Raw genomic sequence first — 25619 nt, forward strand, 5'->3', positions numbered from 1 at the left:
GCTCAAAGGGTAGTCAAGCACAGCAGATTGCATTCCTGCCAGTGACACGACAACCTTGTTTGTGTCCTTCTTAATCAACTAACATGCATATTTTCACTTTTGTCTGTATGTTCTTTGAAAGCCAATGGCAATGGTGCTTAGAGCAATGCAGATGTTTAAAAAAGATTTCAAAAGTTAAAATCGACAAAGGTGGGATTCGAAACCACGCGTGTACAGCAGATTAGCAGTCCATCGCCTTAACCACTCGGCCACCTCGTCTACAGGGATTATGTTAGGCATTCAAGTCTTTACAGGTAATAACACAAACATCTTCAAAATAGAACCACAATGCGTTCCTTGTTGAGGTACATCCAGCCGTTTGCAGGAAAACTGCCTCACTTGCTGTTGAGAAAAATTCATCAAAGTCCTGGGGTGTTTATAGGCATCGCCAAGATGACATTGGGAGGTGTTTCAATTGACACGTGTTGAATATGAGGAAGAGCATCATGCTGGCTCCAGTGGCACTGCCTGCAGCATGACAAAAATGTAGAAGGGACATTTGACTGCACCATTGGCTGAACATCAGTGGCAAAGTGTATATCAGGCTAAAAGGTAAGCTCCAGTGGCACAATATGGGCACTACAAGGCACCCATAATTTGGTGTCAGCTAAAAAGACAATGCCAGAGCTTGTGGGTGCTTTTGTACACTTGTGTGTGTGTTTGTGGGTGTAGTTTCATGTCGAAAACCAAAACACAGCAGCTCCAGTGGCGCAATCGGTTAGCGCGCGGTACTTATACAGCAGTACATGCAGTGAGCAATGCCGAGGTTGTGAGTTCAAGCCTCACCTGGAGCAACTTTGGAACTTTTTACTAATTCACCTCAAAACTGAATTATTGAACCAATAAATGTTCTGGACATTTTTTGGTTCACCTCAAGGTTTCCTTGATTGTCAGTTAATGTTGTATGACAGCTCCTCTGCCTTTTAGACATGGAATACTCATTGCAAGTTATTTATGGGGTGTTTGCGCTTTAAATACAGCTACGGAGGGTTTTTGAAAATAGAACAGAAAATAAAAAATGTCAACTGTTATTATACTCCATTTTCTGCTGAGCACCACTTACGGAAGACATTTGTAAAGGTAGAAAAAGGGTTACTGGAGTAGGATCCAGGAGACAATATCAACTTACAAAGAATAATGTTGTCTATTTACTGCATTATCGCCTTTGAAGCAAACCTCTGAGAATAAATACCCTTTCACTAATCAGGCAGTCACTTTGATAAAATCAAGCAGAACAAGGATGCTGATAGGAACTCGCCTCATTTGCATATGGGCTAGGGCTTCTGGGAGCCATGAGAATTAGGAGTTGAAGGTTTTGCAGATCGAGATTGCTAAAGGGCTGGGCATTTGCACAGACCTCTCCATGCCTGATTGGTGCCGAAGGTTAGTTGCAAGTGGTCCCCTGCTCACCCTACCTTACACAGGGCCATGCCCAGTTAGGCCCCTCAGGGCTAGGCCCGGCAGGGCTAAGCCCGGCGTTCGTCAGGCGAAGTGCCTGGACCCCTGCTCATCATACCTCAGAATCTGGTCTAGCTATTGCAGACATGGGGAATGGTGCTTATATCCCATTGACAGCGCCCACAAGCTGCATACTAATAGCCAATGATGTGTGAATGCGGTCAGGGTAGCAGACATATAGAACAATTGGGTGGGTTCGCTTCCGAACTGGATGCACAGGAGCAGGAGAGAATGGCTGTTGGCGATGTATGCAACTTGCTCTGCGTGAACACATCTACCGACCCCTTCCCCTACACACACGGGCACATACACACACACACACACACATAGCCATTGGAGCTATGCAGAGCTAATCAGAAAGATTGGTAATCATTAGAACATGAAAGATATGTGTTCATTTTTTATTAAACTTGTGGACTCCCGCAGAAACGGAGGGACTCACATCTCTAATTGAGGCTTGCTTACCTCTATACAAATGTGTTTGCTGGCTGTCTTTCTTCAACTGGTATGTGCGGTTGTGTCTGTCTTTGTCTTTCAACACGCCTGGCACGTTTACATTATCAAAGAGATGATTGTATGGAGATGGGGAACACCCCTCCGTTGCATTGTGAACTTGAACAGTCTTTTCACCAAAGCAGCTACATGCGACATTGCAAGGTTTTTGTCAGTCTTTGCCTGAAAACATTAGGCCTTCCTCTCGAACTCTATTTCACTCCTTCTGTGGAAGACTTCAATTATGAGGATGCATCCCGTCATAAAAGGTTCTCTGTAGATGGTGCAACTCTGGCTTCTCTTCCCCGTGCTTTTTGAAAATAATCCGCCCGAGGCCCTGATGAGGTTTGAACTCATGACCCCTGGTTTACGAGACCAGTGCTCTGCCACTGAGCTACAAGGCCACCTGCTGCTTGCTCACAGCCAACAACAGAAAGTGCAAAGAAACCATGGTTTTTACCTAGGTAGATCTCCAGGTATATGAATTTCTGGTTGTGTAAAAATGGCTGTATATCTCTGCATGTGTTCAGTACGTCATCATACATCTGATTTGCGAAAGCGTGTGTGCTTATGTTGGTGATACATTGTCGGTATGCGTTTGAGTATGTACTTTTACGGGTATGTATGTATTGAGTAGGATGCTGAACAGGTTCATGAGTTTAGATAGCAGGTCAGAATGATGGCAAAAGGAACATGTAAAAGGCAGACAACTAAAAGAAAAAAGAATTTGGGATGTAAGCTTGGGAGTTTACTAACTGCGCTGATTTTGGCTCCTATAATAGTAAAGAATGGAAACCTACGAGGAAAGTCTTTGACTAATTTCATTCTCCGCCTGCACCAATGAACTTATTTTTACATCTCTATTTCCATATCTGTACTCATTCCTGTCTTTCACAGGGAGGTTGAAAGACTTTGGTCTATGTTTAAATGCAGACTATAAAGAAAAAATACGACAAAGGTGGGATTCGAAACCACGCGTGCAGAGCACAATGGATTAGCAGTCCATCGCCTTAACCACTCGGCCACCTCGTCTGCTTGGGAACGGTGCTCGAATCCCATGCTTAAAGAAGAGATAAAACAATGGTGGTGCAAAGTCAGTGAAAAATAGATCATGTTTGTCATAATAGAAACAAGATCGTTGACTCGTTCTTCCTTACCCGGCCATTGATAGATAAACACATCAAGTTGAAGTTCAGAAAAATATAACAAGAGCTCCTGGAGGGTTCACAACACTAATCCAGAGGAAGGTGCTTGAGCTTCCGTATGGCACACCATTAGTAGTAAAACCAGCATAACGCAAGCTCCAGTTTCCCAGTGTTTGGCATCATTCAACGTTTCCAGCCAAGATCAAAGTTCAGATGCTGCTGCTTCCTGTGATGTCATTGAATTTAAATAGTGAGTGATGGCAATAACCCTTTTCCAATTAAATTTTGCCACATCAACGTCCCTGAAAATAGAGAAAGGCGTGCAACCCAGAACCGCTGTACTGTTCAATAGAGTAAGGGCTTCACCGTGATCATCTGCATCTGTCATCACAAAATTATCAAGGTCTTTTTCTTGAAGAAATTAGGTCCAGAAAGCCGACCTTCCCCACAGACTATTCAGACACCTTGCGCTTGTGGCTTTGTTATAGGCCCGAATCCATTGGTAAAAGGTTGCACAGGTACAATGTGCAATATCAGTTCCTATTCAACAATGTTCAAGAAAATTACCATTTGGAGGCCCTGATGAGGATCGAACTCACGACCCCTGGTTTACAAGACCAGTGCTCTGCCACTGAGCTACAGAGCCCCTCAGGTTACGACGCATAACAGCAACACAACGAGCACACAACATGATGTTTACTGGGTAGACATATTTGAAGGGTGTGTGAGAATGTATGTATATGATTGTGATTTGACCTGTTTTTTTCTGGCCGATTTTTTGAGGAGCAGCTAATTTGTGCGTATTCCGTGCAATTTTAGGGTGACTAATGAGGAGATGTGATGCGTGAAAGTTGAAAAAAACATGTACATGGCAGCAGAGAGACAATATGGATATTACCTTTGCTTTTTTAAATTTCTATCCGGATTCTGGCTCAAAGGGTAGTCAAGCACAGCAGATTGCATTCCTGCCAGTAACACGACAACCTTGTTTGTGTCCTTCTTAATCAACTAACATGCATATTTTCACTTTTGTCTGTATGTTCTTTGAAAGCCAATGGCAATGGTGCTTAGAGCAATGCAGATGTTTAAAAAAGATTTCAAAAGTTAAAATCGACAAAGGTGGGATTCGAAACCACGCGTGTACAGCAGATTAGCAGTCCATCGCCTTAACCACTCGGCCACCTCGTCTACAGGGATTATGTTAGGCATTCAAGTCTTTACAGGTAATAACACAAACATCTTCAAAATAGAACCACAATGCGTTCCTTGTTGAGGTACATCCAGCCGTTTGCAGGAAAACTGCCTCACTTGCTGTTGAGAAAAATTCATCAAAGTCCTGGGGTGTTTATAGGCATCGCCAAGATGACATTGGGAGGTGTTTCAATTGACACGTGTTGAATATGAGGAAGAGCATCATGCTGGCTCCAGTGGCACTGCCTGCAGCATGACAAAAATGTAGAAGGGACATTTGACTGCACCATTGGCTGAACATCAGTGGCAAAGTGTATATCAGGCTAAAAGGTAAGCTCCAGTGGCACAATATGGGCACTACAAGGCACCCATAATTTGGTGTCAGCTAAAAAGACAATGCCAGAGCTTGTGGGTGCTTTTGTACACTTGTGTGTGTGTTTGTGGGTGTAGTTTCATGTCGAAAACCAAAACACAGCAGCTCCAGTGGCGCAATCGGTTAGCGCGCGGTACTTATACAGCAGTACATGCAGTGAGCAATGCAGAGGTTGTGAGTTCAAGCCTCACCTGGAGCAACTTTGGAACTTTTTACTAATTCACCTCAAAACTGAATTATTGAACCAATAAATGTTCTGGACATTTTTTGGTTCACCTCAAGGTTTCCTTGATTGTCAGTTAATGTTGTATGACAGCTCCTCTGCCTTTTAGACATGGAATACTCATTGCAAGTTATTTATGGGGTGTTTGCGCTTTAAATACAGCTACGGAGGGTTTTTGAAAATAGAACAGAAAATAAAAAATGTCAACTGTTATTATACTCCATTTTCTGCTGAGCACCACTTACGGAAGACATTTGTAAAGGTAGAAAAAGGGTTACTGGAGTAGGATCCAGGAGACAATATCAACTTACAAAGAATAATGTTGTCTATTTACTGCATTATCGCCTTTGAAGCAAACCTCTGAGAATAAATACCCTTTCACTAATCAGGCAGTCACTTTGATAAAATCAAGCAGAACAAGGATGCTGATAGGAACTCGCCTCATTTGCATATGGGCTAGGGCTTCTGGGAGCCATGAGAATTAGGAGTTGAAGGTTTTGCAGATCGAGATTGCTAAAGGGCTGGGCATTTGCACAGACCTCTCCATGCCTGATTGGTGCCGAAGGTTAGTTGCAAGTGGTCCCCTGCTCACCCTACCTTACACAGGGCCATGCCCAGTTAGGCCCCTCAGGGCTAGGCCCGGCAGGGCTAAGCCCGGCGTTCGTCAGGCGAAGTGCCTGGACCCCTGCTCATCATACCTCAGAATCTGGTCTAGCTATTGCAGACATGGGGAATGGTGCTTATATCCCATTGACAGCGCCCACAAGCTGCATACTAATAGCCAATGATGTGTGAATGCGGTCAGGGTAGCAGACATATAGAACAATTGGGTGGGTTCGCTTCCGAACTGGATGCACAGGAGCAGGAGAGAATGGCTGTTGGCGATGTATGCAACTTGCTCTGCGTGAACACATCTACCGACCCCTTCCCCTACACACACGGGCACATACACACACACACACACACATAGCCATTGGAGCTATGCAGAGCTAATCAGAAAGATTGGTAATCATTAGAACATGAAAGATATGTGTTCATTTTTTATTAAACTTGTGGACTCCCGCAGAAACGGAGGGACTCACATCTCTAATTGAGGCTTGCTTACCTCTATACAAATGTGTTTGCTGGCTGTCTTTCTTCAACTGGTATGTGCGGTTGTGTCTGTCTTTGTCTTTCAACACGCCTGGCACGTTTACATTATCAAAGAGATGATTGTATGGAGATGGGGAACACCCCTCCGTTGCATTGTGAACTTGAACAGTCTTTTCACCAAAGCAGCTACATGCGACATTGCAAGGTTTTTGTCAGTCTTTGCCTGAAAACATTAGGCCTTCCTCTCGAACTCTATTTCACTCCTTCTGTGGAAGACTTCAATTATGAGGATGCATCCCGTCATAAAAGGTTCTCTGTAGATGGTGCAACTCTGGCTTCTCTTCCCCGTGCTTTTTGAAAATAATCCGCCCGAGGCCCTGATGAGGTTTGAACTCATGACCCCTGGTTTACGAGACCAGTGCTCTGCCACTGAGCTACAAGGCCACCTGCTGCTTGCTCACAGCCAACAACAGAAAGTGCAAAGAAACCATGGTTTTTACCTAGGTAGATCTCCAGGTATATGAATTTCTGGTTGTGTAAAAATGGCTGTATATCTCTGCATGTGTTCAGTACGTCATCATACATCTGATTTGCGAAAGCGTGTGTGCTTATGTTGGTGATACATTGTCGGTATGCGTTTGAGTATGTACTTTTACGGGTATGTATGTATTGAGTAGGATGCTGAACAGGTTCATGAGTTTAGATAGCAGGTCAGAATGATGGCAAAAGGAACATGTAAAAGGCAGACAACTAAAAGAAAAAAGAATTTGGGATGTAAGCTTGGGAGTTTACTAACTGCGCTGATTTTGGCTCCTATAATAGTAAAGAATGGAAACCTACGAGGAAAGTCTTTGACTAATTTCATTCTCCGCCTGCACCAATGAACTTATTTTTACATCTCTATTTCCATATCTGTACTCATTCCTGTCTTTCACAGGGAGGTTGAAAGACTTTGGTCTATGTTTAAATGCAGACTATAAAGAAAAAATACGACGAAGGTGGGATTCGAACCCACGCGTGCAGAGCACAATGGATTAGCAGTCCATCGCCTTAACCACTCGGCCACCTTGTCTGTTTGGGAAAGGTGCTCGAATCCCATGCTTAAAGAAGAGATAAAACAATGGTGGTGCAAAGTCAGTGAAAAATAGATCATGTTTGTCATAATAGAAACAAGATCGTTGACTCGTTCTTCCTTACCCGGCCATTGATAGATAAACACATCAAGTTGAAGTTCAGAAAAATATAACAAGAGCTCCTGGAGGGTTCACAACACTAATCCAGAGGAAGGTGCTTGAGCTTCCGTATGGCACACCATTAGTAGTAAAACCAGCATAACGCAAGCTCCAGTTTCCCAGTGTTTGGCATCATTCAACGTTTCCAGCCAAGATCAAAGTTCAGATGCTGCTGCTTCCTGTGATGTCATTGAATTTAAATAGTGAGTGATGGCAATAACCCTTTTCCAATTAAATTTTGCCACATCAACGTCCCTGAAAATAGAGAAAGGCGTGCAACCCAGAACCGCTGTACTGTTCAATAGAGTAAGGGCTTCACCGTGATCATCTGCATCTGTCATCACAAAATTATCAAGGTCTTTTTCTTGAAGAAATTAGGTCCAGAAAGCCGACCTTCCCCACAGACTATTCAGACACCTTGCGCTTGTGGCTTTGTTATAGGCCCGAATCCATTGGTAAAAGGTTGCACAGGTACAATGTGCAATATCAGTTCCTATTCAACAATGTTCAAGAAAATTACCATTTGGAGGCCCTGATGAGGATCGAACTCACGACCCCTGGTTTACAAGACCAGTGCTCTGCCACTGAGCTACAGAGCCCCTCAGGTTACGACGCATAACAGCAACACAACGAGCACACAACATGATGTTTACTGGGTAGACATATTTGAAGGGTGTGTGAGAATGTATGTATATGATTGTGATTTGACCTGTTTTTTTCTGGCCGATTTTTTGAGGAGCAGCTAATTTGTGCGTATTCCGTGCAATTTTAGGGTGACTAATGAGGAGATGTGATGCGTGAAAGTTGAAAAAAACATGTACATGGCAGCAGAGAGACAATATGGATATTACCTTTGCTTTTTTAAATTTCTATCCGGATTCTGGCTCAAAGGGTAGTCAAGCACAGCAGATTGCATTCCTGCCAGTAACACGACAACCTTGTTTGTGTCCTTCTTAATCAACTAACATGCATATTTTCACTTTTGTCTGTATGTTCTTTGAAAGCCAATGGCAATGGTGCTTAGAGCAATGCAGATGTTTAAAAAAGATTTCAAAAGTTAAAATCGACAAAGGTGGGATTCGAAACCACGCGTGTACAGCAGATTAGCAGTCCATCGCCTTAACCACTCGGCCACCTCGTCTACAGGGATTATGTTAGGCATTCAAGTCTTTACAGGTAATAACACAAACATCTTCAAAATAGAACCACAATGCGTTCCTTGTTGAGGTACATCCAGCCGTTTGCAGGAAAACTGCCTCACTTGCTGTTGAGAAAAATTCATCAAAGTCCTGGGGTGTTTATAGGCATCGCCAAGATGACATTGGGAGGTGTTTCAATTGACACGTGTTGAATATGAGGAAGAGCATCATGCTGGCTCCAGTGGCACTGCCTGCAGCATGACAAAAATGTAGAAGGGACATTTGACTGCACCATTGGCTGAACATCAGTGGCAAAGTGTATATCAGGCTAAAAGGTAAGCTCCAGTGGCACAATATGGGCACTACAAGGCACCCATAATTTGGTGTCAGCTAAAAAGACAATGCCAGAGCTTGTGGGTGCTTTTGTACACTTGTGTGTGTGTTTGTGGGTGTAGTTTCATGTCGAAAACCAAAACACAGCAGCTCCAGTGGCGCAATCGGTTAGCGCGCTGTACTTATACAGCAGTACATGCAGTGAGCAATGCCGAGGTTGTGAGTTCAAGCCTCACCTGGAGCAACTTTGGAACTTTTTACTAATTCACCTCAAAACTGAATTATTGAACCAATAAATGTTCTGGACATTTTTTGGTTCACCTCAAGGTTTCCTTGATTGTCAGTTAATGTTGTATGACAGCTCCTCTGCCTTTTAGACATGGAATACTCATTGCAAGTTATTTATGGGGTGTTTGCGCTTTAAATACAGCTACGGAGGGTTTTTGAAAATAGAACAGAAAATAAAAAATGTCAACTGTTATTATACTCCATTTTCTGCTGAGCACCACTTACGGAAGACATTTGTAAAGGTAGAAAAAGGGTTACTGGAGTAGGATCCAGGAGACAATATCAACTTACAAAGAATAATGTTGTCTATTTACTGCATTATCGCCTTTGAAGCAAACCTCTGAGAATAAATACCCTTTCACTAATCAGGCAGTCACTTTGATAAAATCAAGCAGAACAAGGATGCTGATAGGAACTCGCCTCATTTGCATATGGGCTAGGGCTTCTGGGAGCCATGAGAATTAGGAGTTGAAGGTTTTGCAGATCGAGATTGCTAAAGGGCTGGGCATTTGCACAGACCTCTCCATGCCTGATTGGTGCCGAAGGTTAGTTGCAAGTGGTCCCCTGCTCACCCTACCTTACACAGGGCCATGCCCAGTTAGGCCCCTCAGGGCTAGGCCCGGCAGGGCTAAGCCCGGCGTTCGTCAGGCAAAGTGCCTGGACCCCTGCTCATCATACCTCAGAATCTGGTCTAGCTATTGCAGACATGGGGAATGGTGCTTATATCCCATTGACAGCGCCCACAAGCTGCATACTAATAGCCAATGATGTGTGAATGCGGTCAGGGTAGCAGACATATAGAACAATTGGGTGGGTTCGCTTCCGAACTGGATGCACAGGAGCAGGAGAGAATGGCTGTTGGCGATGTATGCAACTTGCTCTGCGTGAACACATCTACCGACCCCTTCCCCTACACACACGGGCACATACACACACACACACACACATAGCCATTGGAGCTATGCAGAGCTAATCAGAAAGATTGGTAATCATTAGAACATGAAAGATATGTGTTCATTTTTTATTAAACTTGTGGACTCCCGCAGAAACGGAGGGACTCACATCTCTAATTGAGGCTTGCTTACCTCTATACAAATGTGTTTGCTGGCTGTCTTTCTTCAACTGGTATGTGCGGTTGTGTCTGTCTTTGTCTTTCAACACGCCTGGCACGTTTACATTATCAAAGAGATGATTGTATGGAGATGGGGAACACCCCTCCGTTGCATTGTGAACTTGAACAGTCTTTTCACCAAAGCAGCTACATGCGACATTGCAAGGTTTTTGTCAGTCTTTGCCTGAAAACATTAGGCCTTCCTCTCGAACTCTATTTCACTCCTTCTGTGGAAGACTTCAATTATGAGGATGCATCCCGTCATAAAAGGTTCTCTGTAGATGGTGCAACTCTGGCTTCTCTTCCCCGTGCTTTTTGAAAATAATCCGCCCGAGGCCCTGATGAGGTTTGAACTCATGACCCCTGGTTTACGAGACCAGTGCTCTGCCACTGAGCTACAAGGCCACCTGCTGCTTGCTCACAGCCAACAACAGAAAGTGCAAAGAAACCATGGTTTTTACCTAGGTAGATCTCCAGGTATATGAATTTCTGGTTGTGTAAAAATGGCTGTATATCTCTGCATGTGTTCAGTACGTCATCATACATCTGATTTGCGAAAGCGTGTGTGCTTATGTTGGTGATACATTGTCGGTATGCGTTTGAGTATGTACTTTTACGGGTATGTATGTATTGAGTAGGATGCTGAACAGGTTCATGAGTTTAGATAGCAGGTCAGAATGATGGCAAAAGGAACATGTAAAAGGCAGACAACTAAAAGAAAAAAGAATTTGGGATGTAAGCTTGGGAGTTTACTAACTGCGCTGATTTTGGCTCCTATAATAGTAAAGAATGGAAACCTACGAGGAAAGTCTTTGACTAATTTCATTCTCCGCCTGCACCAATGAACTTATTTTTACATCTCTATTTCCATATCTGTACTCATTCCTGTCTTTCACAGGGAGGTTGAAAGACTTTGGTCTATGTTTAAATGCAGACTATAAAGAAAAAATACGACAAAGGTGGGATTCGAAACCACGCGTGCAGAGCACAATGGATTAGCAGTCCATCGCCTTAACCACTCGGCCACCTCGTCTGTTTGGGAACGGTGCTCGAATCCCATGCTTAAAGAAGAGATAAAACAATGGTGGTGCAAAGTCAGTGAAAAATAGATCATGTTTGTCATAATAGAAACAAGATCGTTGACTCGTTCTTCCTTACCCGGCCATTGATAGATAAACACATCAAGTTGAAGTTCAGAAAAATATAACAAGAGCTCCTGGAGGGTTCACAACACTAATCCAGAGGAAGGTGCTTGAGCTTCCGTATGGCACACCATTAGTAGTAAAACCAGCATAACGCAAGCTCCAGTTTCCCAGTGTTTGGCATCATTCAACGTTTCCAGCCAAGATCAAAGTTCAGATGCTGCTGCTTCCTGTGATGTCATTGAATTTAAATAGTGAGTGATGGCAATAACCCTTTTCCAATTAAATTTTGCCACATCAACGTCCCTGAAAATAGAGAAAGGCGTGCAACCCAGAACCGCTGTACTGTTCAATAGAGTAAGGGCTTCACCGTGATCATCTGCATCTGTCATCACAAAATTATCAAGGTCTTTTTCTTGAAGAAATTAGGTCCAGAAAGCCGACCTTCCCCACAGACTATTCAGACACCTTGTGCTTGTGGCTTTGTTATAGGCCCGAATCCATTGGTAAAAGGTTGCACAGGTACAATGTGCAATATCAGTTCCTATTCAACAATGTTCAAGAAAATTACCATTTGGAGGCCCTGATGAGGATCGAACTCACGACCCCTGGTTTACAAGACCAGTGCTCTGCCACTGAGCTACAGAGCCCCTCAGGTTACGACGCATAACAGCAACACAACGAGCACACAACATGATGTTTACTGGGTAGACATATTTGAAGGGTGTGTGAGAATGTATGTATATGATTGTGATTTGACCTGTTTTTTTCTGGCCGATTTTTTGAGGAGCAGCTAATTTGTGCGTATTCCGTGCAATTTTAGGGTGACTAATGAGGAGATGTGATGCGTGAAAGTTGAAAAAAACATGTACATGGCAGCAGAGAGACAATATGGATATTACCTTTGCTTTTTTAAATTTCTATCCGGATTCTGGCTCAAAGGGTAGTCAAGCACAGCAGATTGCATTCCTGCCAGTAACACGACAACCTTGTTTGTGTCCTTCTTAATCAACTAACATGCATATTTTCACTTTTGTCTGTATGTTCTTTGAAAGCCAATGGCAATGGTGCTTAGAGCAATGCAGATGTTTAAAAAAGATTTCAAAAGTTAAAATCGACAAAGGTGGGATTCGAAACCACGCGTGTACAGCAGATTAGCAGTCCATCGCCTTAACCACTCGGCCACCTCGTCTACAGGGATTATGTTAGGCATTCAAGTCTTTACAGGTAATAACACAAACATCTTCAAAATAGAACCACAATGCGTTCCTTGTTGAGGTACATCCAGCCGTTTGCAGGAAAACTGCCTCACTTGCTGTTGAGAAAAATTCATCAAAGTCCTGGGGTGTTTATAGGCATCGCCAAGATGACATTGGGAGGTGTTTCAATTGACACGTGTTGAATATGAGGAAGAGCATCATGCTGGCTCCAGTGGCACTGCCTGCAGCATGACAAAAATGTAGAAGGGACATTTGACTGCACCATTGGCTGAACATCAGTGGCAAAGTGTATATCAGGCTAAAAGGTAAGCTCCAGTGGCACAATATGGGCACTACAAGGCACCCATAATTTGGTGTCAGCTAAAAAGACAATGCCAGAGCTTGTGGGTGCTTTTGTACACTTGTGTGTGTGTTTGTGGGTGTAGTTTCATGTCGAAAACCAAAACACAGCAGCTCCAGTGGCGCAATCGGTTAGCGCGCGGTACTTATACAGCAGTACATGCAGTGAGCAATGCCGAGGTTGTGAGTTCAAGCCTCACCTGGAGCAACTTTGGAACTTTTTACTAATTCACCTCAAAACTGAATTATTGAACCAATAAATGTTCTGGACATTTTTTGGTTCACCTCAAGGTTTCCTTGATTGTCAGTTAATGTTGTATGACAGCTCCTCTGCCTTTTAGACATGGAATACTCATTGCAAGTTATTTATGGGGTGTTTGCGCTTTAAATACAGCTACGGAGGGTTTTTGAAAATAGAACAGAAAATAAAAAATGTCAACTGTTATTATACTCCATTTTCTGCTGAGCACCACTTACGGAAGACATTTGTAAAGGTAGAAAAAGGGTTACTGGAGTAGGATCCAGGAGACAATATCAACTTACAAAGAATAATGTTGTCTATTTACTGCATTATCGCCTTTGAAGCAAACCTCTGAGAATAAATACCCTTTCACTAATCAGGCAGTCACTTTGATAAAATCAAGCAGAACAAGGATGCTGATAGGAACTCGCCTCATTTGCATATGGGCTAGGGCTTCTGGGAGCCATGAGAATTAGGAGTTGAAGGTTTTGCAGATCGAGATTGCTAAAGGGCTGGGCATTTGCACAGACCTCTCCATGCCTGATTGGTGCCGAAGGTTAGTTGCAAGTGGTCCCCTGCTCACCCTACCTTACACAGGGCCATGCCCAGTTAGGCCCCTCAGGGCTAGGCCCGGCAGGGCTAAGCCCGGCGTTCGTCAGGCGAAGTGCCTGGACCCCTGCTCATCATACCTCAGAATCTGGTCTAGCTATTGCAGACATGGGGAATGGTGCTTATATCCCATTGACAGCGCCCACAAGCTGCATACTAATAGCCAATGATGTGTGAATGCGGTCAGGGTAGCAGACATATAGAACAATTGGGTGGGTTCGCTTCCGAACTGGATGCACAGGAGCAGGAGAGAATGGCTGTTGGCGATGTATGCAACTTGCTCTGCGTGAACACATCTACCGACCCCTTCCCCTACACACACGGGCACATACACACACACACACACACACATAGCCATTGGAGCTATGCAGAGCTAATCAGAAAGATTGGTAATCATTAGAACATGAAAGATATGTGTTCATTTTTTATTAAACTTGTGGACTCCCGCAGAAACGGAGGGACTCACATCTCTAATTGAGGCTTGCTTACCTCTATACAAATGTGTTTGCTGGCTGTCTTTCTTCAACTGGTATGTGCAGTTGTGTCTGTCTTTGTCTTTCAACACGCCTGGCACGTTTACATTATCAAAGAGATGATTGTATGGAGATGGGGAACACCCCTCCGTTGCATTGTGAACTTGAACAGTCTTTTCACCAAAGCAGCTACATGCGACATTGCAAGGTTTTTGTCAGTCTTTGCCTGAAAACATTAGGCCTTCCTCTCGAACTCTATTTCACTCCTTCTGTGGAAGACTTCAATTATGAGGATGCATCCCGTCATAAAAGGTTCTCTGTAGATGGTGCAACTCTGGCTTCTCTTCCCCGTGCTTTTTGAAAATAATCCGCCCGAGGCCCTGATGAGGTTTGAACTCATGACCCCTGGTTTACGAGACCAGTGCTCTGCCACTGAGCTACAAGGCCACCTGCTGCTTGCTCACAGCCAACAACAGAAAGTGCAAAGAAACCATGGTTTTTACCTAGGTAGATCTCCAGGTATATGAATTTCTGGTTGTGTAAAAATGGCTGTATATCTCTGCATGTGTTCAGTACGTCATCATACATCTGATTTGCGAAAGCGTGTGTGCTTATGTTGGTGATACATTGTCGGTATGCGTTTGAGTATGTACTTTTACGGGTATGTATGTATTGAGTAGGATGCTGAACAGGTTCATGAGTTTAGATAGCAGGTCAGAATGATGGCAAAAGGAACATGTAAAAGGCAGACAACTAAAAGAAAAAAGAATTTGGGATGTAAGCTTGGGAGTTTACTAACTGCGCTGATTTTGGCTCCTATAATAGTAAAGAATGGAAACCTACGAGGAAAGTCTTTGACTAATTTCATTCTCCGCCTGCACCAATGAACTTATTTTTACATCTCTATTTCCATATCTGTACTCATTCCTGTCTTTCACAGGGAGGTTGAAAGACTTTGGTCTATGTTTAAATGCAGACTATAAAGAAAAAATACGACGAAGGTGGGATTCGAACCCACGCGTGCAGAGCACAATGGATTAGCAGTCCATCGCCTTAACCACTCGGCCACCTTGTCTGTTTGGGAACGGTGCTCGAATCCCATGCTTAAAGAAGAGATAAAACAATGGTGGTGCAAAGTCAGTGAAAAATAGATCATGTTTGTCATAATAGAAACAAGATCGTTGACTCGTTCTTCCTTACCCGGCCATTGATAGATAAACACATCAAGTTGAAGTTCAGAAAAATATAACAAGAGCTCCTGGAGGGTTCACAACACTAATCCAGAGGAAGGTGCTTGAGCTTCCGTATGGCACACCATTAGTAGTAAAACCAGCATAACGCAAGCTCCAGTTTCCCAGTGTTTGGCATCATTCAACGTTTCCAGCCAAGATCAAAGTTCAGATGCTGCTGCTTCCTGTGATGTCATTGAATTTAAATAGTGAGTGATGGCAATAACCCTTTTCCAATTAAATTTTGCCACATCAACGTCCCTGAAAATAGAGAAAGGCGTGCAACCCAGAACCGCTGTACTGTTCAATAGAGTAAGGGCTTCACCGTGATCATCTGCATCTGTCATCACAAAATTATCAAGGTCTTTTTCTTGAAGAAATTAGGTCCAGAAAGCCGACCTTCCCCACAGACTATTCAGACACCTTGCGCTTGTGGCTTTGTTATAGGCCCGAATCCATTGGTAAAAGGTTGCACAGGTACAATGTGCAATATCAGTTCCTATTCAACAATGTTCAAGAAAATTACCATTTGGAGGCCCTGATGAGGATCGAACTCACGACCCCTGGTTTACAAGACCAGTGCTCTGCCACTGAGCTACAGAGCCCCTCAGGTTACGACGCATAACAGCAACACAACGAGCACACAACATGATGTTTACTGGGTAGACATATTTGAAGGGTGTGTGAGAATGTATGTATATGATTGTGATTTGACCTGTTTTTTTCTGGCCGATTTTTTGAGGAGCAGCTAATTTGTGCGTATTCCGTGCAATTTTAGGGTGACTAATGAGGAGATGTGATGCGTGAAAGTTGAAAAAAACATGTACATGGCAGCAGAGAGACAATATGGATATTACCTTTGCTTTTTTAAATTTCTATCCGGATTCTGGCTCAAAGGGTAGTCAAGCACAGCAGATTGCATTCCTGCCAGTAACACGACAACCTTGTTTGTGTCCTTCTTAATCAACTAACATGCATATTTTCACTTTTGTCTGTATGTTCTTTGAAAGCCAATGGCAATGGTGCTTAGAGCAATGCAGATGTTTAAAAAAGATTTCAAAAGTTAAAATCGACAAAGGTGGGATTCGAAACCACGCGTGTACAGCAGATTAGCAGTCCATCGCCTTAACCACTCGGCCACCTCGTCTACAGGGATTATGTTAGGCATTCAAGTCTTTACAGGTAATAACACAAACATCTTCAAAATAGAACCACAATGCGTTCCTTGTTGAGGTACATCCAGCCGTTTGCAGGAAAACTGCCTCACTTGCTGTTGAGAAAAATTCATCAAAGTCCTGGGGTGTTTATAGGCATCGCCAAGATGACATTGGGAGGTGTTTCAATTGACACGTGTTGAATATGAGGAAGAGCATCATGCTGGCTCCAGTGGCACTGCCTGCAGCATGACAAAAATGTAGAAGGGACATTTGACTGCACCATTGGCTGAACATCAGTGGCAAAGTGTATATCAGGCTAAAAGGTAAGCTCCAGTGGCACAATATGGGCACTACAAGGCACCCATAATTTGGTGTCAGCTAAAAAGACAATGCCAGAGCTTGTGGGTGCTTTTGTACACTTGTGTGTGTGTTTGTGGGTGTAGTTTCATGTCGAAAACCAAAACACAGCAGCTCCAGTGGCGCAATCGGTTAGCGCGCGGTACTTATACAGCAGTACATGCAGTGAGCAATGCCGAGGTTGTGAGTTCAAGCCTCACCTGGAGCAACTTTGGAACTTTTTACTAATTCACCTCAAAACTGAATTATTGAACCAATAAATGTTCTGGACATTTTTTGGTTCACCTCAAGGTTTCCTTGATTGTCAGTTAATGTTGTATGACAGCTCCTCTGCCTTTTAGACATGGAATACTCATTGCAAGTTATTTATGGGGTGTTTGCGCTTTAAATACAGCTACGGAGGGTTTTTGAAAATAGAACAGAAAATAAAAAATGTCAACTGTTATTATACTCCATTTTCTGCTGAGCACCACTTACGGAAGACATTTGTAAAGGTAGAAAAAGGGTTACTGGAGTAGGATCCAGGAGACAATATCAACTTACAAAGAATAATGTTGTCTATTTACTGCATTATCGCCTTTGAAGCAAACCTCTGAGAATAAATACCCTTTCACTAATCAGGCAGTCACTTTGATAAAATCAAGCAGAACAAGGATGCTGATAGGAACTCGCCTCATTTGCATATGGGCTAGGGCTTCTGGGAGCCATGAGAATTAGGAGTTGAAGGTTTTGCAGATCGAGATTGCTAAAGGGCTGGGCATTTGCACAGACCTCTCCATGCCTGATTGGTGCCGAAGGTTAGTTGCAAGTGGTCCCCTGCTCACCCTACCTTACACAGGGCCATGCCCAGTTAGGCCCCTCAGGGCTAAGCCCGGCGTTTGTCAGGCGTTCGTCAGGCGAAGTGCCTGGACCCCTGCTCATCATACCTCAGAATCTGGTCTAGCTATTGCAGACATGGGGAATGGTGCTTATATCCCATTGACAGCGCCCACAAGCTGCATACTAATAGCCAATGATGTGTGAATGCGGTCAGGGTAGCAGACATATAGAACAATTGGGTGGGTTCGCTTCCGAACTGGATGCACAGGAGCAGGAGAGAATGGCTGTTGGCGATGTATGCAACTTGCTCTGCGTGAACACATCTACCGACCCCTTCCCCTACACACACGGGCACATACACACACACACACACACATAGCCATTGGAGCTATGCAGAGCTAATCAGAAAGATTGGTAATCATTAGAACATGAAAGATATGTGTTCATTTTTTATTAAACTTGTGGACTCCCGCAGAAACGGAGGGACTCACATCTCTAATTGAGGCTTGCTTACCTCTATACAAATGTGTTTGCTGGCTGTCTTTCTTCAACTGGTATGTGCGGTTGTGTCTGTCTTTGTCTTTCAACACGCCTGGCACGTTTACATTATCAAAGAGATGATTGTATGGAGATGGGGAACACCCCTCCGTTGCATTGTGAACTTGAACAGTCTTTTCACCAAAGCAGCTACATGCGACATTGCAAGGTTTTTGTCAGTCTTTGCCTGAAAACATTAGGCCTTCCTCTCGAACTCTATTTCACTCCTTCTGTGGAAGACTTCAATTATGAGGATGCATCCCGTCATAAAAGGTTCTCTGTAGATGGTGCAACTCTGGCTTCTCTTCCCCGTGCTTTTTGAAAATAATCCGCCCGAGGCCCTGATGAGGTTTGAACTCATGACCCCTGGTTTACGAGACCAGTGCTCTGCCACTGAGCTACAAGGCCACCTGCTGCTTGCTCACAGCCAACAACAGAAAGTGCAAAGAAACCATGGTTTTTACCTAGGTAGATCTCCAGGTATATGAATTTCTGGTTGTGTAAAAATGGCTGTATATCTCTGCATGTGTTCAGTACGTCATCATACATCTGATTTGCGAAAGCGTGTGTGCTTATGTTGGTGATACATTGTCGGTATGCGTTTGAGTATGTACTTTTACGGGTATGTATGTATTGAGTAGGATGCTGAACAGGTTCATGAGTTTAGATAGCAGGTCAGAACGATGGCAAAAGGAACATGTAAAAGGCAGACAACTAAAAGAAAAAAGAATTTGGGATGTAAGCTTGGGAGTTTACTAACTGCGCTGATTTTGGCTCCTATAATAGTAAAGAATGGAAACCTACGAGGAAAGTCTTTGACTAATTTCATTCTCCGCCTGCACCAATGAACTTATTTTTACATCTCTATTTCCATATCTGTACTCATTCCTGTCTTTCACAGGGAGGTTGAAAGACTTTGGTCTATGTTTAAATGCAGACTATAAAGAAAAAATACGACGAAGGTGGGATTCGAACCCACGCGTGCAGAGCACAATGGATTAGCAGTCCATCGCCTTAACCACTCGGCCACCTCGTCTGTTTGGGAACGGTGCTCGAATCCCATGCTTAAAGAAGAGATAAAACAATGGTGGTGCAAAGTCAGTGAAAAATAGATCATGTTTGTCATAATAGAAACAAGATCGTTGACTCGTTCTTCCTTACCCGGCCATTGATAGATAAACACATCAAGTTGAAGTTCAGAAAAATATAACTAGAGCTCCTGGAGGGTTCACAACACTAATCCAGAGGAAGGTGCTTGAGCTTCCGTATGGCACACCATTAGTAGTAAAACCAGCATAACGCAAGCTCCAGTTTCCCAGTGTTTGGCATCATTCAACGTTTCCAGCCAAGATCAAAGTTCAGATGCTGCTGCTTCCTGTGATGTCATTGAATTTAAATAGTGAGTGATGGCAATAACCCTTTTCCAATTAAATTTTGCCACATCAACGTCCCTGAAAATAGAGAAAGGCGTGCAACCCAGAACCGCTGTACTGTTCAATAGAGTAAGGGCTTCACCGTGATCATCTGCATCTGTCATCACAAAATTATCAAGGTCTTTTTCTTGAAGAAATTAGGTCCAGAAAGCCGACCTTCCCCACAGACTATTCAGACACCTTGCGCTTGTGGCTTTGTTATAGGCCCGAATCCATTGGTAAAAGGTTGCACAGGTACAATGTGCAATATCAGTTCCTATTCAACAATGTTCAAGAAAATTACTATTTGGAGGCCCTGATGAGGATCGAACTCACGACCCCTGGTTTACAAGACCAGTGCTCTGCCACTGAGCTACAGAGCCCCTCAGGTTACGACGCATAACAGCAACACAACGAGCACACAACATGATGTTTACTGGGTAGACATATTTGAAGGGTGTGTGAGAATGTATGTATATGATTGTGATTTGACCTGTTTTTTTCTGGCCGATTTTTTGAGGAGCAGCTAATTTGTGCGTATTCCGTGCAATTTTAGGGTGACTAATGAGGAGATGTGATGCGTGAAAGTTGAAAAAAACATGTACATGGCAGCAGAGAGACAATATGGATATTACCTTTGCTTTTTTAAATTTCTATCCGGATTCTGGCTCAAAGGGTAGTCAAGCACAGCAGATTGCATTCCTGCCAGTAACACGACAACCTTGTTTGTGTCCTTCTTAATCAACTAACATGCATATTTTCACTTTTGTCTGTATGTTCTTTGAAAGCCAATGGCAATGGTGCTTAGAGCAATGCAGATGTTTAAAAAAGATTTCAAAAGTTAAAATCGACAAAGGTGGGATTCGAAACCACGCGTGTACAGCAGATTAGCAGTCCATCGCCTTAACCACTCGGCCACCTCGTCTACAGGGATTATGTTAGGCATTCAAGTCTTTACAGGTAATAACACAAACATCTTCAAAATAGAACCACAATGCGTTCCTTGTTGAGGTACATCCAGCCGTTTGCAGGAAAACTGCCTCACTTGCTGTTGAGAAAAATTCATCAAAGTCCTGGGGTGTTTATAGGCATCGCCAAGATGACATTGGGAGGTGTTTCAATTGACACGTGTTGAATATGAGGAAGAGCATCATGCTGGCTCCAGTGGCACTGCCTGCAGCATGACAAAAATGTAGAAGGAACATTTGACTGCACCATTGGCTGAACATCAGTGGCAAAGTGTATATCAGGCTAAAAGGTAAGCTCCAGTGGCACAATATGGGCACTACAAGGCACCCATAATTTGGTGTCAGCTAAAAAGACAATGCCAGAGCTTGTGGGTGCTTTTGTACACTTGTGTGTGTGTTTGTGGGTGTAGTTTCATGTCGAAAACCAAAACACAGCAGCTCCAGTGGCGCAATCGGTTAGCGCGCGGTACTTATACAGCAGTACATGCAGTGAGCAATGCCGAGGTTGTGAGTTCAAGCCTCACCTGGAGCAACTTTGGAACTTTTTACTAATTCACCTCAAAACTGAATTATTGAACCAATAAATGTTCTGGACATTTTTTGGTTCACCTCAAGGTTTCCTTGATTGTCAGTTAATGTTGTATGACAGCTCCTCTGCCTTTTAGACATGGAATACTCATTGCAAGTTATTTATGGGGTGTTTGCGCTTTAAATACAGCTACGGAGGGTTTTTGAAAATAGAACAGAAAATAAAAAATGTCAACTGTTATTATACTCCATTTTCTGCTGAGCACCACTTACGGAAGACATTTGTAAAGGTAGAAAAAGGGTTACTGGAGTAGGATCCAGGAGACAATATCAACTTACAAAGAATAATGTTGTCTATTTACTGCATTATCGCCTTTGAAGCAAACCTCTGAGAATAAATACCCTTTCACTAATCAGGCAGTCACTTTGATAAAATCAAGCAGAACAAGGATGCTGATAGGAACTCGCCTCATTTGCATATGGGCTAGGGCTTCTGGGAGCCATGAGAATTAGGAGTTGAAGGTTTTGCAGATCGAGATTGCTAAAGGGCTGGGCATTTGCACAGACCTCTCCATGCCTGATTGGTGCCGAAGGTTAGTTGCAAGTGGTCCCCTGCTCACCCTACCTTACACAGGGCCATGCCCAGTTAGGCCCCTCAGGGCTAGGCCCGGCAGGGCTAAGCCCGGCGTTCGTCAGGCGAAGTGCCTGGACCCCTGCTCATCATACCTCAGAATCTGGTCTAGCTATTGCAGACATGGGGAATGGTGCTTATATCCCATTGACAGCGCCCACAAGCTGCATACTAATAGCCAATGATGTGTGAATGCGGTCAGGGTAGCAGACATATAGAACAATTGGGTGGGTTCGCTTCCGAACTGGATGCACAGGAGCAGGAGAGAATGGCTGTTGGCGATGTATGCAACTTGCTCTGCGTGAACACATCTACCGACCCCTTCCCCTACACACACGGGCACATACACACACACACACACACATAGCCATTGGAGCTATGCAGAGCTAATCAGAAAGATTGGTAATCATTAGAACATGAAAGATATGTGTTCATTTTTTATTAAACTTGTGGACTCCCGCAGAAACGGAGGGACTCACATCTCTAATTGAGGCTTGCTTACCTCTATACAAATGTGTTTGCTGGCTGTCTTTCTTCAACTGGTATGTGCGGTTGTGTCTGTCTTTGTCTTTCAACACGCCTGGCACGTTTACATTATCAAAGAGATGATTGTATGGAGATGGGGAACACCCCTCCGTTGCATTGTGAACTTGAACAGTCTTTTCACCAAAGCAGCTACATGCGACATTGCAAGGTTTTTGTCAGTCTTTGCCTGAAAACATTAGGCCTTCCTCTCGAACTCTATTTCACTCCTTCTGTGGAAGACTTCAATTATGAGGATGCATCCCGTCATAAAAGGTTCTCTGTAGATGGTGCAACTCTGGCTTCTCTTCCCCGTGCTTTTTGAAAATAATCCGCCCGAGGCCCTGATGAGGTTTGAACTCATGACCCCTGGTTTACGAGACCAGTGCTCTGCCACTGAGCTACAAGGCCACCTGCTGCTTGCTCACAGCCAACAACAGAAAGTGCAAAGAAACCATGGTTTTTACCTAGGTAGATCTCCAGGTATATGAATTTCTGGTTGTGTAAAAATGGCTGTATATCTCTGCATGTGTTCAGTACGTCATCATACATCTGATTTGCGAAAGCGTGTGTGCTTATGTTGGTGATACATTGTCGGTATGCGTTTGAGTATGTACTTTTACGGGTATGTATGTATTGAGTAGGATGCTGAACAGGTTCATGAGTTTAGATAGCAGGTCAGAACGATGGCAAAAGGAACATGTAAAAGGCAGACAACTAAAAGAAAAAAGAATTTGGGATGTAAGCTTGGGAGTTTACTAACTGCGCTGATTTTGGCTCCTATAATAGTAAAGAATGGAAACCTACGAGGAAAGTCTTTGACTAATTTCATTCTCCGCCTGCACCAATGAACTTATTTTTACATCTCTATTTCCATATCTGTACTCATTCCTGTCTTTCACAGGGAGGTTGAAAGACTTTGGTCTATGTTTAAATGCAGACTATAAAGAAAAAATACGACGAAGGTGGGATTCGAACCCACGCGTGCAGAGCACAATGGATTAGCAGTCCATCGCCTTAACCACTCGGCCACCTCGTCTGTTTGGGAACGGTGCTCGAATCCCATGCTTAAAGAAGAGATAAAACAATGGTGGTGCAAAGTCAGTGAAAAATAGATCATGTTTGTCATAATAGAAACAAGATCGTTGACTCGTTCTTCCTTACCCGGCCATTGATAGATAAACACATCAAGTTGAAGTTCAGAAAAATATAACTAGAGCTCCTGGAGGGTTCACAACACTAATCCAGAGGAAGGTGCTTGAGCTTCCGTATGGCACACCATTAGTAGTAAAACCAGCATAACGCAAGCTCCAGTTTCCCAGTGTTTGGCATCATTCAACGTTTCCAGCCAAGATCAAAGTTCAGATGCTGCTGCTTCCTGTGATGTCATTGAATTTAAATAGTGAGTGATGGCAATAACCCTTTTCCAATTAAATTTTGCCACATCAACGTCCCTGAAAATAGAGAAAGGCGTGCAACCCAGAACCGCTGTACTGTTCAATAGAGTAAGGGCTTCACCGTGATCATCTGCATCTGTCATCACAAAATTATCAAGGTCTTTTTCTTGAAGAAATTAGGTCCAGAAAGCCGACCTTCCCCACAGACTATTCAGACACCTTGCGCTTGTGGCTTTGTTATAGGCCCGAATCCATTGGTAAAAGGTTGCACAGGTACAATGTGCAATATCAGTTCCTATTCAACAATGTTCAAGAAAATTACTATTTGGAGGCCCTGATGAGGATCGAACTCACGACCCCTGGTTTACAAGACCAGTGCTCTGCCACTGAGCTACAGAGCCCCTCAGGTTACGACGCATAACAGCAACACAACGAGCACACAACATGATGTTTACTGGGTAGACATATTTGAAGGGTGTGTGAGAATGTATGTATATGATTGTGATTTGACCTGTTTTTTTCTGGCCGATTTTTTGAGGAGCAGCTAATTTGTGCGTATTCCGTGCAATTTTAGGGTGACTAATGAGGAGATGTGATGCGTGAAAGTTGAAAAAAACATGTACATGGCAGCAGAGAGACAATATGGATATTACCTTTGCTTTTTTAAATTTCTATCCGGATTCTGGCTCAAAGGGTAGTCAAGCACAGCAGATTGCATTCCTGCCAGTAACACGACAACCTTGTTTGTGTCCTTCTTAATCAACTAACATGCATATTTTCACTTTTGTCTGTATGTTCTTTGAAAGCCAATGGCAATGGTGCTTAGAGCAATGCAGATGTTTAAAAAAGATTTCAAAAGTTAAAATCGACAAAGGTGGGATTCGAAACCACGCGTGTACAGCAGATTAGCAGTCCATCGCCTTAACCACTCGGCCACCTCGTCTACAGGGATTATGTTAGGCATTCAAGTCTTTACAGGTAATAACACAAACATCTTCAAAATAGAACCACAATGCGTTCCTTGTTGAGGTACATCCAGCCGTTTGCAGGAAAACTGCCTCACTTGCTGTTGAGAAAAATTCATCAAAGTCCTGGGGTGTTTATAGGCATCGCCAAGATGACATTGGGAGGTGTTTCAATTGACACGTGTTGAATATGAGGAAGAGCATCATGCTGGCTCCAGTGGCACTGCCTGCAGCATGACAAAAATGTAGAAGGAACATTTGACTGCACCATTGGCTGAACATCAGTGGCAAAGTGTATATCAGGCTAAAAGGTAAGCTCCAGTGGCACAATATGGGCACTACAAGGCACCCATAATTTGGTGTCAGCTAAAAAGACAATGCCAGAGCTTGTGGGTGCTTTTGTACACTTGTGTGTGTGTTTGTGGGTGTAGTTTCATGTCGAAAACCAAAACACAGCAGCTCCAGTGGCGCAATCGGTTAGCGCGCGGTACTTATACAGCAGTACATGCAGTGAGCAATGCCGAGGTTGTGAGTTCAAGCCTCACCTGGAGCAACTTTGGAACTTTTTACTAATTCACCTCAAAACTGAATTATTGAACCAATAAATGTTCTGGACATTTTTTGGTTCACCTCAAGGTTTCCTTGATTGTCAGTTAATGTTGTATGACAGCTCCTCTGCCTTTTAGACATGGAATACTCATTGCAAGTTATTTATGGGGTGTTTGCGCTTTAAATACAGCTACGGAGGGTTTTTGAAAATAGAACAGAAAATAAAAAATGTCAACTGTTATTATACTCCATTTTCTGCTGAGCACCACTTACGGAAGACATTTGTAAAGGTAGAAAAAGGGTTACTGGAGTAGGATCCAGGAGACAATATCAACTTACAAAGAATAATGTTGTCTATTTACTGCATTATCGCCTTTGAAGCAAACCTCTGAGAATAAATACCCTTTC

General features: G+C 43.4%; 25 non-coding genes across 25 annotated transcripts; 7 read left to right on the forward strand and 18 right to left on the reverse strand.

Annotated features, from left to right (window-relative positions):
• Positions 1-738: 738 nt before the first annotated feature.
• TRNAI-UAU (transfer RNA isoleucine (anticodon UAU)) lies at positions 739-833 on the forward strand. Its single transcript has 2 exons — positions 739-776; positions 798-833. It is a non-coding gene; the product is annotated as a tRNA-Ile (tRNA).
• A 1488-nt stretch (positions 834-2321) lies between these two features.
• On the reverse strand, positions 2322-2393 carry TRNAT-CGU (transfer RNA threonine (anticodon CGU)). The gene has a single exon. It is a non-coding gene; the product is annotated as a tRNA-Thr (tRNA).
• A 546-nt stretch (positions 2394-2939) lies between these two features.
• TRNAS-GCU (transfer RNA serine (anticodon GCU)) lies at positions 2940-3021 on the reverse strand. Its single transcript has one exon. It is a non-coding gene; the product is annotated as a tRNA-Ser (tRNA).
• Positions 3022-3708: 687 nt separating this feature from the next.
• Positions 3709-3780, reverse strand: TRNAT-UGU (transfer RNA threonine (anticodon UGU)). Its single transcript has one exon. It is a non-coding gene; the product is annotated as a tRNA-Thr (tRNA).
• Positions 3781-4802: 1022 nt separating this feature from the next.
• On the forward strand, positions 4803-4897 carry TRNAI-UAU (transfer RNA isoleucine (anticodon UAU)). Its single transcript has 2 exons — positions 4803-4840; positions 4862-4897. It is a non-coding gene; the product is annotated as a tRNA-Ile (tRNA).
• Positions 4898-6385: 1488 nt separating this feature from the next.
• Positions 6386-6457, reverse strand: TRNAT-CGU (transfer RNA threonine (anticodon CGU)). Its single transcript has one exon. It is a non-coding gene; the product is annotated as a tRNA-Thr (tRNA).
• Positions 6458-7003: 546 nt separating this feature from the next.
• Positions 7004-7085, reverse strand: TRNAS-GCU (transfer RNA serine (anticodon GCU)). The gene has a single exon. It is a non-coding gene; the product is annotated as a tRNA-Ser (tRNA).
• A 687-nt stretch (positions 7086-7772) lies between these two features.
• Positions 7773-7844, reverse strand: TRNAT-UGU (transfer RNA threonine (anticodon UGU)). The gene has a single exon. It is a non-coding gene; the product is annotated as a tRNA-Thr (tRNA).
• A 1022-nt stretch (positions 7845-8866) lies between these two features.
• Positions 8867-8961, forward strand: TRNAI-UAU (transfer RNA isoleucine (anticodon UAU)). Its single transcript has 2 exons — positions 8867-8904; positions 8926-8961. It is a non-coding gene; the product is annotated as a tRNA-Ile (tRNA).
• A 1488-nt stretch (positions 8962-10449) lies between these two features.
• Positions 10450-10521, reverse strand: TRNAT-CGU (transfer RNA threonine (anticodon CGU)). The gene has a single exon. It is a non-coding gene; the product is annotated as a tRNA-Thr (tRNA).
• A 546-nt stretch (positions 10522-11067) lies between these two features.
• Positions 11068-11149, reverse strand: TRNAS-GCU (transfer RNA serine (anticodon GCU)). The gene has a single exon. It is a non-coding gene; the product is annotated as a tRNA-Ser (tRNA).
• A 687-nt stretch (positions 11150-11836) lies between these two features.
• TRNAT-UGU (transfer RNA threonine (anticodon UGU)) lies at positions 11837-11908 on the reverse strand. The gene has a single exon. It is a non-coding gene; the product is annotated as a tRNA-Thr (tRNA).
• Positions 11909-12930: 1022 nt separating this feature from the next.
• On the forward strand, positions 12931-13025 carry TRNAI-UAU (transfer RNA isoleucine (anticodon UAU)). Its single transcript has 2 exons — positions 12931-12968; positions 12990-13025. It is a non-coding gene; the product is annotated as a tRNA-Ile (tRNA).
• Positions 13026-14515: 1490 nt separating this feature from the next.
• On the reverse strand, positions 14516-14587 carry TRNAT-CGU (transfer RNA threonine (anticodon CGU)). The gene has a single exon. It is a non-coding gene; the product is annotated as a tRNA-Thr (tRNA).
• Positions 14588-15133: 546 nt separating this feature from the next.
• Positions 15134-15215, reverse strand: TRNAS-GCU (transfer RNA serine (anticodon GCU)). The gene has a single exon. It is a non-coding gene; the product is annotated as a tRNA-Ser (tRNA).
• A 687-nt stretch (positions 15216-15902) lies between these two features.
• Positions 15903-15974, reverse strand: TRNAT-UGU (transfer RNA threonine (anticodon UGU)). Its single transcript has one exon. It is a non-coding gene; the product is annotated as a tRNA-Thr (tRNA).
• A 1022-nt stretch (positions 15975-16996) lies between these two features.
• On the forward strand, positions 16997-17091 carry TRNAI-UAU (transfer RNA isoleucine (anticodon UAU)). Its single transcript has 2 exons — positions 16997-17034; positions 17056-17091. It is a non-coding gene; the product is annotated as a tRNA-Ile (tRNA).
• A 1484-nt stretch (positions 17092-18575) lies between these two features.
• TRNAT-CGU (transfer RNA threonine (anticodon CGU)) lies at positions 18576-18647 on the reverse strand. Its single transcript has one exon. It is a non-coding gene; the product is annotated as a tRNA-Thr (tRNA).
• Positions 18648-19193: 546 nt separating this feature from the next.
• On the reverse strand, positions 19194-19275 carry TRNAS-GCU (transfer RNA serine (anticodon GCU)). Its single transcript has one exon. It is a non-coding gene; the product is annotated as a tRNA-Ser (tRNA).
• Positions 19276-19962: 687 nt separating this feature from the next.
• Positions 19963-20034, reverse strand: TRNAT-UGU (transfer RNA threonine (anticodon UGU)). The gene has a single exon. It is a non-coding gene; the product is annotated as a tRNA-Thr (tRNA).
• A 1022-nt stretch (positions 20035-21056) lies between these two features.
• On the forward strand, positions 21057-21151 carry TRNAI-UAU (transfer RNA isoleucine (anticodon UAU)). The gene is made up of 2 exons: positions 21057-21094; positions 21116-21151. It is a non-coding gene; the product is annotated as a tRNA-Ile (tRNA).
• A 1488-nt stretch (positions 21152-22639) lies between these two features.
• Positions 22640-22711, reverse strand: TRNAT-CGU (transfer RNA threonine (anticodon CGU)). Its single transcript has one exon. It is a non-coding gene; the product is annotated as a tRNA-Thr (tRNA).
• A 546-nt stretch (positions 22712-23257) lies between these two features.
• On the reverse strand, positions 23258-23339 carry TRNAS-GCU (transfer RNA serine (anticodon GCU)). Its single transcript has one exon. It is a non-coding gene; the product is annotated as a tRNA-Ser (tRNA).
• A 687-nt stretch (positions 23340-24026) lies between these two features.
• TRNAT-UGU (transfer RNA threonine (anticodon UGU)) lies at positions 24027-24098 on the reverse strand. Its single transcript has one exon. It is a non-coding gene; the product is annotated as a tRNA-Thr (tRNA).
• A 1022-nt stretch (positions 24099-25120) lies between these two features.
• On the forward strand, positions 25121-25215 carry TRNAI-UAU (transfer RNA isoleucine (anticodon UAU)). The gene is made up of 2 exons: positions 25121-25158; positions 25180-25215. It is a non-coding gene; the product is annotated as a tRNA-Ile (tRNA).
• Positions 25216-25619: the final 404 nt, after the last annotated feature.

Source organism: Ambystoma mexicanum, unplaced genomic scaffold (assembly GCF_040938575.1).
Source record: "Ambystoma mexicanum isolate Mex_15411 unplaced genomic scaffold, UKY_AmexF1_1 Mex_scaf46, whole genome shotgun sequence".
NCBI classification, from domain to species: domain Eukaryota; kingdom Metazoa; phylum Chordata; class Amphibia; order Caudata; family Ambystomatidae; genus Ambystoma; species Ambystoma mexicanum.